General features: G+C 37.1%; 1 protein-coding gene across 5 annotated transcripts in view; it reads right to left on the bottom strand.

Moving 5' to 3' along the window:
- Positions 1-17,936, bottom strand: part of PSMD14 (proteasome 26S subunit, non-ATPase 14) — a 110,322-nt gene that overhangs the window by 57,044 nt on the left and 35,342 nt on the right. The window contains exon 4 of one of the 5 annotated variants that reach the window (XM_025275977.3): positions 12,522-12,559. The exons of the other annotated variants lie outside the window; for them this stretch is intronic. The gene's annotated coding sequence lies outside the window, so the exon portion shown is untranslated. The remainder of the gene's footprint in view (positions 1-12,521; positions 12,560-17,936) is intronic. 5 annotated transcript variants of the gene reach the window in all.

Here is a 17,936-nt window from a genome sequence, read left to right on the forward strand (position 1 = left end):
TAACAGTGCAAAGTATTTAAGAACACTGAAGGATGAGGTCTTTTTTTGACTGGCTTTTGACTATATGTAAGGGAGATCAGCCCTGGGTGTTCTTTGGAAGGAATGATGCTAAAGCTGAAACTCCAGTACTTTGGCCACCTCATGCAAAGAGTTGACTCATTGGAAAAGACTCTGATCTGGGAGGGGTTGGGGGCAGGAAGAGAAGGGGACGACAGAGGATGAGATGGCTGGATGGCATCACCGACTCAATGGACGTGAGTTTGAGTGAACTCCGGGAGTTGGTGATGGACAGGGAGGCCTGGCGTGCTGCGATTCATGGGGTCGCAAAGAGTCGGACACGACTGAGCGACTGAACTGAACTGAACTGAAAGGATTCCACTTCAGAGTTCTTCACTCTCAGAATCTGAGCGACCAGTATGTAAAAGTGACTTAATATCATGATATATAGGAGATATCCTAAAGAACTTAATAAAGCTTGGAAAAGAGAAGGTACAAAACAGCTATCTTCAAAGATATGAAGAGTTGTTAGACAAAGTTCAGACTAACAGCTCTTAAAGTGCAGTCCCTAAATCAGATACATCAGCACCACCTAGTAATTTGTTATAAATGTACATTCCTACTGAATCAGAAATTCTTGGAGGAGAGTCCAGAAATCTTGGTATTTAGAAAGCCCTCCAGGTGATTCTGATGCCTGCTAAAACTTGAGAACCCTGACTTAGACCACATAGTTTGTAGAACTACGGGTAAATGGAATAAAGCTTATGGGGAGACTGAATTTGGGCTCCATATAAGAAAAAGCTTCTACTGGTCCAAACTATCTAAAGAGTTCCAGTTAATGAGTTCCCTGTAATTGCAGTTATTCAAACATAATTGGTTCAAGTGGGGAAAATGTTACAGAGGGGTTCAAATATTTGATGACTAAATATTTTGGGGTTTGTTTCTAACTTAGTATACTACCAATTATCATATTGTTTTCCAAGGGAGCCATCTCAAATTCAACATCTTCAAAAATCAAACTTACAATTGTTTCTCTACAAACTAACCTTCCCAACTTATTTTAATCTTAAGTCTCAAACTAGAAACCTAGGCAAAATTTTCAATGACTCTCCTTCGGTCCTTATAGTCAATACATCACCAAGTTTTATCAATTCTTTTGTTATTCTGCAGTATGACAGAGATATATTTTAAAATTCACTTTTGGGAAAAGAGTTTCAAGAAAATACCATCCATAATAGTTCATTCCTAGTTAAGTAAGTCTAGGATATCATGAATATCCACTCTACCCCTCAAATTCATGTCTAAGAAAAATGCTGGAGTGGAAAAAAATCTGTTTATCTTTGTTTAACCTGAATTTTTCCAATTCATTCCATGGTCCACATGGTCCTCTCAGAGAAAATCTGGACTTTCCCTTTTGAGGCTGTGAAACAATTTATCATTTTCTCAAATGTGAGGCCGAGATCAAGCTCAGGTTCCAAATAACATTTAAGTATTTACCACGGGTCTAGCACTAAAGCTTCAAGAAGCTTATATTGTAGTTGGAAAGGCAGATTAAACACACATTGGCACAGAATATCAGAAATAAAATGCAATTTTTGACTTCTAGCAATGTGCTCTTTTCACTATAGCATACCATCCCATTTTCAGATGGCCAAATCTACTTATTCTGGAGGCTTAGTTCTTTTCCTTTGTTTACAATTTTAGAATCCTCTGCCACCTGGAGCCATTTCCTATTAAAGAAAACAGAAATAAGTCTTGAGAATAAATAGATGTTCTTTCCACCTGAAAGTTAGTATGCCCACTGAGAACAGGGAACATCTCTGGGCTTCCCTTTATTTACTGAAATCTAGATAGACACAGGGGGCTTAGCAGAGCAAAAGGCACTACTGAATTTACTTATAACCCAGTATGTACACTACCATGAAAACAAAAATATGCCTTTTTATTAAAACATATTGTAAGAAATAAGTCACATATAACATTTAGGGCTGTTTTTTTAATCAAAGCTTCCCTGGTGGCTCAGATGGTAATGAATCTACCTGCAATGCAAGAGACCCAGGTTCAAGCCCTGGATCAAGAAGATCCCCTGTAGAAGGAAACGGCAACCCACTCCCGTATTCCTGCCTGGAAAACTCCATGGGCAGAGGAGCCTGGTGGGATACAGTCCATTGGGTTGCAAAGAACCAGATGCGAATGAGCAACTAACCCTTACACAAATGGTAGAAAAATAATAAAACAAGCACAGTTCATAAACATATCACCTTATTCAAATGATTAAATCATGGCTCTGTGTGTGTGTGTGTGTGTGTGTGTGTGTGTGTATAAGCATACAAAATTACTTGAGTATTACTTTAATATATTTTAAAGAAGTAAGTAAATATACTCAATAAAATAGGACTCCAATTCTTTAGTAGAGATATCAAGTAAGTTGTCAAGATACTTGAGGTGCTAGATGGCTATATCCTAAGCAAATAGAGATATCCAGGTATAGCTCTATTTCAAGTGTTAAACAACTGAAGGGAAAAAACAGTGTGAGTCAAGGGATTCAAAGAGGAGAAATATACATAAAGTGGTAATGGGCAAAGAGGGACTTCCAGGATTGGGAGGTGCCATCCAGGAAAAGAGACATAGGATGGTTTTCATTCCTCAACCACAGAAAGTTTCCAAGTCCCTTTACCCCTATCCTCCTGTCTCGAATTTACAACCCTATGACTTTAGTCAGAAACAAAAGATTTTACAATTAGAAACTGATACAAACTTAATGTTAGATTTAAATCACCTGTTAGGCTATGTTTACGTTCAACTAAAATGAACATCATAGTGACTGCATATAATGACAAATTATGTATCTTCCATTCAAAGGATGAAAAATACCTGAATAAATGTACAGAATTTAATTTACTTCAATTATCTTTCACTTTACTGAGAATTTATTATGTTTATAAAGAACTAGGCAAAATGCTGGCTAAAGTAAAAAAATGTTAAATGATATAAATGATACAATGATATAAATCAAATGAAAATCTTGGCCCCAATATTTTTTGAATTTCAATAATTTGCTTAGGATATTATTATTACAAAAATAAACAATGAAGAAAATGTTTCTTTCTGGTGCTTAATCAACAGCATAGCTCTAAAACTCCCAACTTAGATGGTATGTGAACTATTTAAGTTAACTCTGTTGACCTTATAACAACTCTGCTGCTGCTGCTAAGTCACTTCAGTCGTGTCCGACTCTGTGCGACCCCATAGACGGCAGCCCATCAGGCTTCCCCGTCCCTGGGATTCTCCAGGCAAGAACACTGGAGTGGGTTGCCATTGCCTTCTCCAATGCAAGAAAGTGAAACGTGAAAGTGAAGTTGCTCAGTCGTGTCTGACTTTTAGCGACCCCATGGACTGCAGCCTACCAGGCTCCTCCATCCATGGGATTTTCCAGGCAAGAGTACTGGAGTGGGGTACAACTCTTTAACCATCATAATAAACAAGTACAGAAAGTCTTTATTTTTTAAAGATTGAATATGATATAACAAACTCCAAGGTGCTTTAAAAAACAACTATTAGAATTACTAAAGACATTTTAATAACTAAAGTGGTATTAAGCAAAAGAAAAAAAAAAACTAAATTGGTCTGTACTTCACACAACAAATACATACATAACTCACAAAAGATAAGCAAAATAAGAAATATCTGAATATTCTACAACCTTATAGTCTATTGTTAAAACTTAAATGGATGCTAACAATTTGAAAATTGGAAAAAAACTGGAGAATGATTTAGCTACATACTACTATAAAAAGACATGGAACTAAAATGCACATACCCCTCATACAAATAGGGCTTCCCTTGTGGCTCAGCTGGTTTAAAGAATCGACCTGCAATGCGGAAGACCTAGGTTCAAACCCTGCCTGGGGTGGGAAGATCCCCTGGAGAAGGAAAAGGCTACCCGTTGCAATATTCTGGCCTGGAGAATTCTATGGACTCTATAGTCCATGGGGTTGCAAAGAGTCAGACATGACTGAGTGACTTTCACTTTCACTCATACAAATAAGAAATTGAAATAATTGCTTTTGCTGTATAAGTCCATAATACTCAAATCCTACAGGCACAACGTTAAAATCACTTTAAGTAAGCCTGACTCTTTTTTTTTTGCCACTTCATTTTTTTAATTGAAGGACATTTGCTTTACAGAATTTTGTGGTTTTCTGTCATACATCAACAAGAATCAGCCATAGGTACACCCATGTCCCCTCCCTCCTGAACCTCCCTCCCATTTTCCTCCTCATCCCACCTGACTTTTTAAAGTTAAGTTTGTTTAGAATGAGGTAGGGTAAATTCATACCTTTAAACTGGCTAAGAGTGTAAGTCAGCTGTCTAACAGAACTGCAAGGTAAGACAGGCAAGCCACAGGCACAGCAGTGTGACTAGCCTTTTGTACATGCATGAAGATCTCCCTGACCAGTGGTATAACACCTATCAGGAGCTCCACAAGGCCATCAAACTCGGTACAACTGAGTTCTAATCTGTTACATTTTGGTCTGTTTTGATCTGGTACATTTAGTAAAACAAACTGTCATCCAGGTCCACAAATTTTAAATGTGGTTAAATTAAAAGAGATATGAGTTGTTTTTGTGGGACTTAACCACCTGCCCTCATTAGAAGGTTAAAATCTGATCCAGCATAAAAAGCCATGACTTTTACTTGGGCAGCCCTTGTTGACTCAGTGCTTAAAAAAAAAAAAAAAAAAAAAAAGGCATGTACCATTATAACAGGATAAAAACTAACACCTCAAAGTGTTACCTACTCAGGCCTTTTAACAAATTTGTTAACACTATTAGTTATATTACTCCACCTTTCTCTTAGTGTGAACTGGTATCAATTATTTAGCCAATTCTATAATGTTATTAAAATACCTGCTGATTAAACATGAACCAAAGTGTCACTTAAAAAGAAATGTAAAATAAGTAACATCACTGAATTGCAACAGTCCAAAAAAATCTAAAAATATAAGTTACCTTGGGCAATGACATAAAACATTTCTAGACTTATTTAAAAGTTGTTCTAGGATTAAAATATTACATGGATTTATTTATTTTTATAATGGCTATTTTAAAGTATATATTTGGTCCTGCATTATAGAATTATCTTTTAGGTCTGCTAAAATGTTTTTCAACAACACAAAAAACATTTTATTAACAAATGAAGGTGACTATTCTAAAAAATAAAATAAAACCTAAACATATATGAAATAGCTGACCAGAAATAAATCTTAATTTCTGGCATTGCAATACAGCACTTCACAAATTCCGTCAAAAATTTAAAAATTTGATGAAACCACCATCTTCAGTTTCCTCAGTTAAAAACCCCTAGGCAGGGGGTACCTGAACAGAAAAGAAGAAAATTCAAACATATACAAATAACTACCACTGTACTGTTTATCTCTTACTGAGCAAGGTAAGAAACAACCTTTTAATACTTTAATTTTGTGAGTATTAAACAACTAGTGTGAAAAACAAGCTGCATGTAAACTATTTCTACTGCCTGAGCTTCAATGACTAGCTGAGGCAACCTGTTATAGGAGGTGTTAATTGGCAATAGGAGTACAAGTCAGAAGCATGTTCCCCATCGTCCTAACCCAGCAAGGCTAGGTCATTAAAGTGGAAATGAATTCTTTCATGTCGACTTAACCCTTTCAATGCATGCTTTCAGCTGTTTTCTCTCAATTAATTTTAAAAACTTGTTACTTTTTAGAGTTAAAAAAAAAATGTTCCAAAAAAAGGTCCTTTGGCTGACAGTTCCAATGTCTACATTATTCAGAAGAGAAGAACAGAGCAAGTTAATTGCATTGTAATATTGCAACGCTCCTCTCTGAAAAACATATAAACTAAACATATTTGCTTATTTTAACACTGAAAAAAGATACAGGATATAGTGTTTAAAATTAGCTCAGAACCATTTAGTCATATAGGGCTCTGATTTACAATTCTGTTTAAGATACATGGGCTAACTCATAATGATAACTTAAATATCTTAACCTTGGGACAGAGAAGTAATAATTTTTTAATTTCCACAATGTTCATATAAGAATCTCCATTATGAAAATGTTTTGAAACATATATAAGTTAAACACCTTTCTAATTAAGTTTCATTATTCTGATAAGGTGCAGAGTCAAAGCATATCCTGATGACTGGTTGCCAAAAAGCCAAAATTCCTTTTATGGCATGATCTCAGAGGTTTCCAGATGGCACATTAATTCTTTAAAAAAAAAAAAAAAAAAAAAGACAAAAAGAAGGAAAGAAGAATAAGAATAGGAATGTTAAAACAATGATGCATTGCTTTTGAAATGCCATATGTATAAATACTAATATTCCCATATAATAAGCATTATAGCCATTTAAAACTCAATTACATAAATAATATTCTAAATATTATGATTAAAAAATTAACACACATATGCTACATCTTTCACCACTGAATAATCTTGGAGGTATTTTCCTTAATAAAAATATTATCAGAGTAAGAACTAAACATTAGTAAATCTATAATGCCTAAAACTATGACTCATGATAAATCAATAAAAAATTACCAGCATGACAACAGAGACATAAGTTCATCTACTGTTGTACAGTGGAGCTCTCAAGTAAAACTCTAACCAACAATACACTTAACTAAAAATTTATCAGCAAGGGTTGAGATAATAGTAGGCAATGTAATGGTTTGAAGATGTCAAAAAATGAGAATTATACATGCTATATTCCTATACCCTAATATTTATTCTTTTCCTCCCTTTTATCATTCATCTCCTTCTTTCAAGTCTTTTCATCATTGACACACTCAGTTTCTGCCTCTCTGGAAACTGACATTTTCCCTTAGGTCTACTGAGCTCCTTCAATATAGCAAACCTAAGGAACTATCCTGGAGTCAACATTTTGAGAATATAAAAATTTCAGTGGGGAACAGGCAGTGGGGTGAGGCAAGGTAGCAGTCAGGGAAAAGGGGAGGTAACACAATTACTTGTTTATAAAGACACCTGATCAAGTAACACAGGGACTGGTGGCCTAGTGAATAATGCCCAACTGTGACATTTCTTTCTCTCTAAGACCACTCCTGATACTCACTTTGAAACAGTTTTCACCTACTTAAAAACTTGTGTGTGTAAAATATGCCATAAGCACCAACCACTTTAGCCATTTATGAAATTCGTCTTATTAGAACAGGGACCAACTGTCTCCCATTCTGGGTGACTTTCACTCTGACCCATAGCAATGAAGAAGGAACAAGTACAATGCTTAACTACCTCTATTATAAAGAAGCATAATTCATAGAGGACTGCTTAGTTAAACTTTTAATTTCCACAATATCCATACAAGAATCCTTATTATGAAAATGTTTTAAACACCTTTGTAATTAAGTTTCATTATTTTGATAGGGTGTGCTGTCAAAGCATATCCTGATGACTGGTTGCCAAAAAGCCAGAATTCCTTTTATGGCATGATCTCAGAAGCTATAACTTCAAATGTTTAGGAGTGGCTAAAACATGCTATCTTTTATAATTGGACATAGGGTCCCAGAATCAAGGAAAATCTCAAAAGTCCTACAACAGAGCATTAAGGTATTAGAACTGTTCCAAAACAGACTCTACAATTGACTTTAAAGCTTTTATAGGCGCTGATGGCCCTTTTTCCTTTTGTACTGTTCAACTATTTATGTATTTAAATTAAACATGTAAAATATAGTCAGCCACAAACAAACTGGTTATTTTGGGAAGCATTCATAATTAAGTAGCTGCTCACCTTCTATAGTATGCAAAGTCATGTATGGAATGTTATACACACATACAAAGAGTGCATGTTTTATTTATTTACTCAACCACCACAGACCTGAGAGCCCAATGCCATGTACTGGTTATACAAAGGTAAACAGGCCCCTGCCCTTAAAAGGTTTACAAACCAGAAGGCAGGCAAGAAAAACTATAAAAGCACCACAAAAGCATATATTGTGGATACAGAAGTCAGAGAACAATGCAAGTTCAATCCCTGGGTCAAGAATATCCCCTGGAGAAGGGCATGGCAACCCATTCCAGTATTCTTGCCTGGAGAATCCCATGGACAGAATAGCTTGGTGGTCTACAGTCCATAGGGTCACAAAGAGTGGGACTCAACTGAAGTGACTTAGCACGCACGCACGGATGCCCTGAATACGTTTACAAACCAGAAGGCAAGCAAGAAAAACTGTAAAAGCACCACACAAGCATACATAGTGGACACAGAAGTCAGAGTTATGTACTTGATACAATCTTCCCTTATGCTAAGAACTGAAAAATATGTAGAACTTATCCAAGCAAAACAAAAAGGAGAGGAGTGGCAAGGAAAGGCATCCCAAGCAAAGAAAATAACACATTTAAAGGCATAGAGACACAAAAAAAGCCATTATCCTGCACACTACCATTCAAAAAAATTTTTTTAAATAAAATGGGCTGAAGATCAAATCAGTCAATCCTAAAGGAAATCAACCCTGAATATTCATTGAAAAAGACTGATGCTGAAGCTGAAGCTGAAGCTCCAATACTTTGGCCACCTGATACAAAGAGCCAACTCATTGGAAAATACACTGATGCGGGGAAAGATTTGAGGACAAGAGAAGGGCGAGACAGAGGATGAAATGGTTGGATGGTATCAATGACTCAATGGACATGAGTCTGAGAAAACTCCAGGAGATGGTGAAGGACAGGGAAGCCTGGCATGCTGCAGTCCACAGTGTCTCAGAGTCAGACACAACTCAGCAACTGAACAACAAATGGATTCTTAAGCAGCCAAACATGAGTTAATACTGCTTCCATTTCAATGGGTATTTTACTGAAGATGTGACTTTTTTCAAAGACCATTTTTAAAAGAAGTGCCTTTTCTTATCCACACTTTAGCCTTTTATGAAAAATGTTCAGCACTTCAGAATACAAATCAGTCTGGAGTTCTCTGACATGCTTAAAAGACACAGTTTTTAAGACAACAGAGAAGATGATGTGCTTTCCATACAAAATGCTGTCATACAGTAATATGTAGTATCTCTTTGGTTTATGGAATTTGCACAAATATTCTATCTGACTCAATCCTGAGGCCAAGGGCTATTGCTATTTAACATATCAAGTTCTCAAAATAAAATTTTTTTTTCTGTAAGTATTTATAAAAAGCTGATTGTGTGATATCCAAGCAATGGGTACCCCTGGAAGAGAAGACACAGTTCAAGACTGTGATTAGCTGGATCACTGATCAGAGGAGCTGAGGGTTAAATGGATGCTACTGTGATCAGCTGTTGGAGCCACTAAGCAGTCATAAGAGCCAGGCTCTAGAGGTGTTAACACAGAATACTAATAACCTTGCCTGTTTGGGTATATCCTGCTTTATATTTTTTCAAATATGTTATTTATCTCATCTAATGAAAGAAGAGAAAGACCAAGGAACGATATATAAGAAAAAGCACCATACATACAGAGGAGAGGGATTTCAAAAAACTTGTTGGAGTGAATAGGAGAGGAAAAAAAAAAGGACTTGGGAAAACTGTGTGCTAGGAACTATGACAGGAGCTAGATATATGATGAACCAATTCCATGCTGTCCTAGTCTTTAAAATGGAGGTAGGAGACAGGACAATTATACAAGTAAATAAACCTCAGGCCACATCCCGAATCTCCAGAATCTGACTGCCTCTTACCACCCACACACTCTGGTGATAACTATAAACATTACATGAACATAAAATCCATCTATATCTCCCCTTTAACTAATTTTGATTTTATTCTTATTAGAAATTATCTGAGATCTTCTTTCCTTCCTATTACCTTGTTTAATCAAGACCTGATATTACTATACAAAGTGGAAATTCAAACCAATGCAGCTATAGTAACACTATATGTAGTCTGTCTACACGGCGGGTTACACCCTGCCCTAAGAGCAACAATATAAGACTACCAAAAGCCATTACAGCCATCAGTTATTCACTGAAAATTAAGCATCCTAACATTTTAGTCTCAGTGGGACTAGTTTTCTTCTGAGTGTAAACCACTGAAGTTCATCCTCAAGCAGGGCTGCAAAATAAACTATTAGTTAAGTCTGAATTTAGATAAATGAATACTTTTATGCACATCGCATACAATATTTGGGACATACTTAATTTTTTTAAATATTTATTTGTTTACCTGAAATTCAAACTTAACTGGGCATCCAGTATTTTTCTTTGTGAACTACGACAACCCTATTCCCAAGTAACAAGTGGTTTCTGTTCTAAGTCCATATTCTAACTCTCTCCCCCATTTCACTTGTTCTGTGTAGCTTAAGCCAGCGGCAACTTTATATTATTACACACACCAATAGCTTTTTCAAAATGAACTGTTACCTCTTTGTCTTCAAGTAAGTAATAAAGTGCTCTTGCCAAATAGTCACTAAGTTTCCTCTTATAGGGAAAAAAAAAAAGCACATGAAATTTATATCTTAATGATACACAAATCATATTTTTATTCTTACTGGAAATCCGCATCTACTTTGAAATATCTTCTGTCTCTAAATGTTAAAATAATCATTCATTAAATGACAAATACGCGTTTTACTTTAGGTAAGAAAATACAGTTCTGAGCACATCGTGCACACGGCCCTGCTGGTGGGCTCAGTTGCTGACACTGGACTCACCAAGCATACCCAGAGCCACACTCCTTAGTGCCACTAGATTTTCCCTGCGACACACTCTTCTCATCGTGTTATGAGTCCCCATTAAGTAAAACACTGTCTAAGGGCTTGGGATTCACTTGCTTGTAACTTTGTGCAGCACTGGGTCAGTACTCTGCATACTACCATTGCTCGTTGACAGACTACCTAATAGAAAAGGCTACTATCATAACTGAGAGAATTCCACACTAGAGAAACAGTATCCTGCGCACACACACAAAGATGCTCAATAAATAACTCCTCAATCTCTTTATAAATAAGTGCAGTTTCGGTTTTTATTTTTTCGATCACTATCTCACCCACAAACATGCCAAGAAAGGCGTTCTGATGCCTCTGTGAGCCAAGCAGACATGAAAATGCCAAAGGCAATCCTATGCTTGTGTGGTCTCCATTAAGAATTGTAGATCCCTTCTCTCGGGAGAAGTATATCCACAAGGCTGAATAAATAAGAGGCTAGAGAAAAGGAAGCTAACAACTCAATGGACATGAATTTGAGCAAACTCTGAGAGATAGTGAAAGACAGGGAAGCCGGGCTTGTTGCAGGTCACGGGGTCGAAAGAGTTGGACACGACCTAGCAACTGAACAACGGAACCTACTTAGAAAGAGACGAAGAAACTGAGATAAGAAACCAATGAGGCAGCAGACTGGACACAAGGCTTATTACTATTTAGGGAATTAAATCCGCCTTAGGCCTAAGAGTAGAAAGTTGCCTCCCTGACAAGAGAGGCCAGTGAGGCAGTTAGGTGAGCAGCTGAGAGGGAATGAGAGCAAAGTGGCAACTATCCACACAGCAAACAACTAATGCTTTTTTCTAACCACTGTTAGTTTCTTTTAAAACTTATTGAGGAGTCACAAAAGACTGTGGTACACTCACTAAACAGCTTATGAAATAAAACATCACTGAAAGTTAGGCTGAAGCTTCTGCATCATCCTCCTGACTGACTGCACCCTCTCCATAACCCCTGTTGCAGCCATTATTCTAATTTTTGGTGATTATCATGCATTTCCTCATACTTCCACTATGTAAGCAGATATAGATAATACATAATATTGTAGTATTTGCATGTTTTAAAATTATATATTAAAATTTAGAACATATTTATTCCTCTACTTGCCTTTTTCCTCTAGTATGTTAATATGGATTAATCATGCAGATATGAGAAGATCACTGACTTTACAAAAGCCTCACTGTTAAGCAAAATTATATATTTTCCTCCTGATGGACAATTAGGTTGTTTTCAATTTTTTTGATATTATAAACTACAGATCAGCAAACTGGGGCCTGTGGGAGAGCCAGCTGACTGTTTTTGAAAATGAAGTTTTGTTGGAATACAGCCAGGCACATTCATTTTGTATTATGTATGGCTGCTTTAACACTACAACGGCAGGATGAAATTGAGTGGTTGCAACAGAAACCATTTGGTCCACAAGTCTTAAAATATTTACGACCCAGACCTTTAAGAAAAGGAGTACCAAGGGGTTATAAACAATACTGTTGTGAATGTTCTTGCATCCACATGGGACACCTTCCCTAGGAAACATAATTAGGAAACGATCTCTCAGGATGCAGGGTAAGCAAATCTTTCCCATTACTAGATTTTACCAAAATGCACAGGATGGCTGTACACCACTACTAGCTTACACGAATGGTTTACAAACCATTTGTGTTCCTTCTTCTAATATTCCTATCTTTTGCCCATTTAAAAATATTGCTTTCTTACTGATTTATAGAAACAAAATACATATATTCATGACTAGTGTTTTGTCCATTATATGTTAGATATATATATCTTTCCCAATCTGTGGCTCACCACTTTGCTTTTTACATTTCTTCAAGCCTCAGTTTTATCTGAAAAAAAAAAATGAAGATTGTAACAATAACCCAACTTCATATAATCGCTGAAAAGACTGAATGAGTTAATATATTTAAAATACTTAGAACAGTGCCTGGCACATCTAAGTGTTCCACAAATATTAACTACTTAATATTATCTACTTATTTTATCATATCCTAAAGGGAAACAAATTTTAAGTTTCAATGTAAATTTATCACTGTCCCTTTAGTATTCTTGCTATCATATTTAAGAAATTCTGCCCTACACATTTAATTTTATGTGTTCATAAAGCAATAACCTATCTTGTTTATTTAGTACCTCTGAAAGCTAAGAAAGAATAGCACTTTCTGTTAATTTTATTTCAATTATTATTCACTGTCAGCATATTTTCTTAAAATCTAAGTACAATTCTAATGCTGATCTCTTTAAAGTTCCAATAGAAAGGAGAATCCCCTCCAGAATCTCCAGTCCCACACCATTTTTCTTATTAATAAGTAAATAAAAGAGGCATCTGTTTACATTCAAGAGAGAGTAATAAAGGACTATATTTACATTCCCAACAGAAACAAAAAATAGACAAAACTATATAAAAGAAAAGCTTGTAAGACATTGTTGATCAGGCAACAAAAGACAGTGACCTCTGAGAACTTGGAAAACAAAGGAGGTAAACCCTGCTACTACCCCAGTTTGTTGCTTTGAGAGTTTCCAAGCTGCAGTGCAGGGGGAAGGAAACCAGGCAGTCTACTGAACTCTCTGAACTGAGATGTTAAGAGCTGAGATTACTGGGAGACCAAAGCAGCTACAGTCATCGTCAAAGGGTACCAGAGAGAAAATAGCCGCAAAGAGAAAAAAACCTTGGGATCTTCTGAGGCTCCTCCTTGAATAATCAACTGAGTACTGATCAGTTCAAGTGTATGAGGACACTGCATGAGGGTGGGAAAGAGCACCAAAAAGACCAGAGAGAGGAGGACCCAGCTCTCACACAGCACTGGTGACAACGCTTAGTCCCATCAGCCAAACAGAAAAACGTTAGAATGCACAAGGCATTGAGTATAGACAGAAAGGCCTTGCCTCGATAGTGGGAAAAAACGAGTCTAAGACTAAGCACTGCTCCAGTCTCACCTAACAAGTTATAAAAGCAAAACTAGAAAGACTCAAACAGGTTCCAAAGAATTTAACTGCATCCCATAACAAATATCAAGAATACTTCATAAGAATAAAAAACAGTCAACATACAAGGCAAAACTCACAACGTCAGGCCCTAGTTAAAAAAATTACCAGGCACACACAATTAGGAGATAAATCAATTAATTAAAACCAATCTAGAATAAACAAAGATGGTAAAAATTAATAGACAAGGATATTAAATTCTTATTATAACTGTCAAAAAGTTAAGTAGAGACATGAAAGACATAAAAATGACCCAAATCAAACTTCTTCTAATGAATGCCACAATTCATCAGTGGCAACAGGATCAAGTATGCATGAATCTGGAGACACTTGGGGGAGCTTTATCTTAAGGGTGTCCACAGATGGTCAAAAAGTGAAAAAAAAGCTGTAAGATGAAAAATACATTGGATAGGATTAATGGAAGATCAGACATTGTACAGGGGGAAAAAAAATGAGTGAATTTGAAGACACAGCAATAGGAAATGAAACCAAAGAATTGGAAATAAAATTAACAGAGCCATCAAAAACAACAGGACTACTACAAAAACAAAAATATACACATCACTATGATTTTTGAAAGGGTGGAAAAGGTGGTAGAACAGAAAAAATATTTTTTAAAAATTTCAAATTTTGTTGAAACTTGGTGAAAATAATAAAACTACAGATACGGGAAGCTCAGCAAAACATTAAGCACAAGAAATATGAAGAAACCTACATCACTACCCATCACAACTAAAAACAAGCGATAAGAAAAATCTTTAAAGTATTGCAGAATAAGGAGAGATACAGAGACAATGAAACAGATTTGAAAGTTCAGAAATAAATTCTAACATTTATGATCAATAAATCTTTGATAAAGGAGCCAAGACAATTCAACAGGGAAAGTCTTTTCAAAAGATGGTGTTGAGACAACTAGACATCATCCCCACCACACATCACGCACAAAGTGGATCACAGAACTAAATGTAAGAGTTAAAATCATAAAGCTCTTAGAAGAAAGTAGAGGAGTAAATCTTCATGCTATGCTATGCTATGCTAAGTCACTTCAGTCGTGTCCAACTCTGTGTGACCCCAGAGACGGCAGCCCACCAGGCTCCCCTGTCCCTGGGATTCTCCAGGCAAGAACACTGGAGTGGGTTGCCATTTCCTTCTCCAATGCATGAAAGTGAAAAGAGAAAGTGAAGTCGCTCAGTCGTGTCCGACTTCTAGCGACCCCATGGACTGCAGCCCACCAGGCTCCTCCATCCATGGGATATTTCAGGCAAGTGTACTGGAGTGGGGTGCCACTGCCTTCTCCGAAATCTTCATAAACTCTGGCTAAACAATGATTTTTCAATACAACATCAAAGCACAAGTCATAGGACTTGCCTGGCTTCCACTGTAAGGGTCACAGGTTAGATTCCTGGTCTGAGAACTAAGATCTCGCATGCCACACAGTGCAGCCAAAGGGGAAAAAAAAAGCACAGGTCATAAAAGAAGACTGATCATCATCAAGAAAGTGAAAAGACCAGAAACTATTAAACTCTTATAGGAAAACATAGGCAGAACTCTCTCTGACATAGATCACTGCAAGATCCTCTAGGACCCACCTTCCAGAGTAACAGAAATAAAAACAAAAATAAACAAATGGGACCAAATTAGACTTAAAAGCTTTTGCACAACGAAGGAAACTATAAGTAAGGTGAAAAGCTAGCCATAAGAATGGGAGAAAATAATAGCAAATGAAACAACTGACAAAGAATTAATCTCCAAAATATACAAGCAGCTCATGCAGCTCAATACCAGAAAAATAAACAACCCAATCAAAAAGCGGGCCAAAGAACTAAACAGGCATTTCTCCAAAGAAGACATACAGATGGATAACAGACACATGAAAAGATGCTCAACATCACTCATTATCAGAGAAATGCAAATCAAAACCACAAAGAAGTATCATCTCATGCAGGTCAAAATGGCTGCCATCAAAGTCTACAAACAATAAATGCTGGAGAGGGTGCAGAGAAAAGGGAACCCTCTTACATTGTTGGTGGGAATGCAAACTAGTACAGTCATCATGGAGAACAGTGTAGAGATTCCTTTAAAAACTGGAAACAGAACTGCCATATGACCCAGCAATCCCACTGCTGGGCGTACCATCAAGGAAACCAGAATTGAAAGACACATATGTACCCCAATGTTCATCGCAGCACTGTTTACAATAGCTAGAACATGGAAGCAACCTAGATATCCACTGGCAGATGAATGGGTAAGTAAGTTGTGGTACATACACACAATGGAATATTACTCAGGTATAAAAAAGAATGCATTTGAGTCAATTCTAATGAGGTGGATGAAACTGGAGCCTATCATACAGAGTGAAGTAAGTCACAAAGAGAAACATCAATACAGTATACTAACACATATATATGGAATTTAGAAAGATGGTAACGACAACTCTATATGCAATGGTAACGACAACTCTATATGCAAGACAGCAAAAGAGACACAGATGTAAAGAACAGACTTTTGGACTCTGTGGAAGAAGGCAAGGGCGGGATGATTTGCGAGAATAGCACTGAAACATGTATATTCCCATATGTAAAAGAGATGACCAGTGCAAGTTTGATGCACGAAGCAGGGCACTGAAAGCCAGTGCTCTGGAACAACCCAGAGGGATGGGGTGCAGAGGAAGGTGGCTTCAGGATTGGGGGACCCATGTGCACCTGTGGCTGATCCATGTCAATGTATGCCAAAAACAACCACAATATTGTAAACTAATTAGCCCCCAATTAAAATAAAGAAATTAAATTTTAAAAAGTGAAAAGAGAACCTACAGACTGGAAGAAAATATTTGCAAATCATATAAGGAGGCTTCTGTCCACAATATGTAAAGAACTTTAACAGCTCAATATTAAAAGAAAAATAGTCCCTTTTTTTTTTTTTGGTTAGTGGGCAGCAGACCTGCATTACAAAACATATTATGCCCTTCAGGCAAACATAAAATACCAGATAAAATATACATCCACACAAAAGACACAACACAGAAAACTAAAGGACATATGTAAACATATGATTCTTTTTCTTATTATTTAAATCTCTTTAAAAGACAATACACTGCTGTGAAAAATAGCACAGCAGTTCCTCAAAAACTTAAAAACAGAACTAATTAATTAACTAATCCAGCAATTCCACTTCTGGGTATATACCCAAAAGAATTAAACTCATTAATTAGAACAGGTATTTGTACACCAGTGTTCACAGCAGCATTATTCACAATAGTCAAAAGGTTGAAACAACCCAAACATCCAACATCAGATAAATAAAATGTGGTATATCGTACATGGAGTATTATTCAGCCTAAAAAGGAAGGAAATTCTGACACACGGTACAACATGGGTGAACCCTGAAGATATCAGGCTAAACAAAACAAGCCAGTCACAAAAGGGCAAATACTGTATCAATTCAGTTCAGTTCAGTCGCTCAGTCGTGTCCGACTCTTCGCGACTGCATGAACCACAGCATGCCAGGCCTCCCTGTCCATCACCAACTCCCAGAGCCCACCCAAACCCATGTCCATTGAGTCGGTGATGCCATCCAACCGTCTCATCCTCTGTGTCCCCTTCTCCTCCTGCCCTCAATCTTTCCCAGCATCAGGGTCTTTTCCAATGAGTCAGCTCTTAGCATGAGGTGGCCAAAGCACTGGAGTTTCAGCTTCAACATCAGACCTTCCAATGAACACCCAGGACTGATTTCCTGTAGGATGAACTGGTTGGATCTCCTTGCAGTCCAAGGGACTCTCAAGAGTCTTCTCCAATACCACAGTTCAAAAGCACCAATTCTTTGGCGCTCAACTTTCTTTATGGTCCAACTCTCACATCCATACATGAATACTGGAAAAACCACAGCCTTGACTAGACAGACCTTTGTCTGACTCCACTTATATGAGGCACCGAGAGTAGAAACAGAAAGTAAAATGGTGGTTGTCAGGGGTTGGAAGAGAAGGGAACGATGAATTATCGCTTAGTAAGAGGTACAGAGTTTCTGTATGTATGTGTATGTGTTAGTTGCTCAGTCGTGTCCAACTCTTTGCAACCCCATGGACTGTATTGTCTGCCCATGGAATTCTCCAAGCAAAAATACTGGAGTGGGTTGCCATTTCCTGCTCCAGGGGATCTTCCTGATCCAGGGATCCCGCATTGCAGGCAGATTCTTTACTGTCTGAGTCACCAGGGAAGCCCTTTT

This window comes from Bubalus bubalis, chromosome 2 (genome assembly GCF_019923935.1).
Source record: "Bubalus bubalis isolate 160015118507 breed Murrah chromosome 2, NDDB_SH_1, whole genome shotgun sequence".
NCBI classification, from domain to species: Eukaryota; Metazoa; Chordata; class Mammalia; order Artiodactyla; family Bovidae; genus Bubalus; species Bubalus bubalis.